A 1,369-nucleotide genomic window follows, 5' to 3' on the forward strand; every position below is an offset into this window, starting at 1 on the left:
ATATATATATATATATATATATATATATATATGGATCCTCATATATTTCTGGTAGGAATGTAAAATGGTGTAGCCACTGTGAAAAAGTTTGGTAATTTCTCAAAATATTAAACATAAAGTTAGTTGCTATATGACCCAGAAATTCTACTTTGGATAGTTTCAAAGGTATATATCCAAGAGAAATGAAAACATATGTCCACACAAACACCTGTAAACAAATATTCATAGCAGCATTATTTATAATAGCCAAAAGGTAGAAAAAACCCAAAGTCCATAATGAATAAACAAAATGTGGTCTATTTGTACCATGGAATATTGTTCAGCCATAAAAAGGAATGAAATACTGATAAATGCTACGATATAGATGAACCTTGAAAACATGCTGAGTAAAAAAAGACAGTCACAAACAGCCACATATTGTATAATTCCAATTACATGAAATGTCCAAAATAGGAAAATCTATATAGAGACAGAAAGTAGATTACTAGTTGCTTAGGGATGGAGGGGTTAAGGGAATGGGAGAGACTGCTAATGGGTATAGAGTTTCTTTTTCATGTGATGGAAATGTCCTAAAATTGATTGTGGTGATGGTTGCATAACTCTATGAATATGCAAACAAATGAGAAAGATCTGTATTTTAACATACATTGTTGGGCATAAAAATCATGTTTCAGAATAGTATACTCTCCTCTATAAGACATACAAGATCAGACAATTAAGTTCGCAAACTTTCCACCATGTAAGTGCCTACATATCCTGCGTTGGGACAGAAATTGTTTATGTATTGCCTGGATGAAAGATTCACACCTAGTGAACCCAGGGTCCAAAATGCAAAAGGTACAGCCTCCCTTCCCCCCAGCTCTCCTCCCCGAAGCAACCAGAGACCTCTAACTCATCTAAATAGGTGTACGTTATACACGTGATTTTTTACTTAGTCTTAGTCTTGGAGACCAGTCCATAACTGTCTACACAGAGCCCCTCCTTTACTGTAGAGCTTCACAGTGCCCCACAATGGGGTCCCCATCATATGGGTGGCCACGCTCTATTAATCAGGCCCAAATAACAGACATTTAAATTACATCTGAACTTTTGCTTTTACAGGTCTCTTACCCAAACCACTAGGATCAGGTTTTTTTTAGAATTCAGATTACACACACACACACACACACTCATATTCATATTTATATTTCTTTTTTTTTTAAGATTTTTATTGGGGAATTGGGGGGATGGGAACAGTGCTGGGGAATCGGGCGAAGGGGAACAGACAAGTCGCTGTCGTTTTGTTCTTCAGTCTAGTTGTGGAGGATGTTGCTTCACTGGCCCAAGTTGGCACCATCATTGCGCTCTTCCCGGGTGAGGCACATCAGTC

This window comes from Hipposideros armiger, unplaced genomic scaffold (assembly GCF_001890085.2).
Source record: "Hipposideros armiger isolate ML-2016 unplaced genomic scaffold, ASM189008v1 scaffold_72, whole genome shotgun sequence".
Lineage (NCBI taxonomy): Eukaryota > Metazoa > Chordata > Mammalia > Chiroptera > Hipposideridae > Hipposideros > Hipposideros armiger.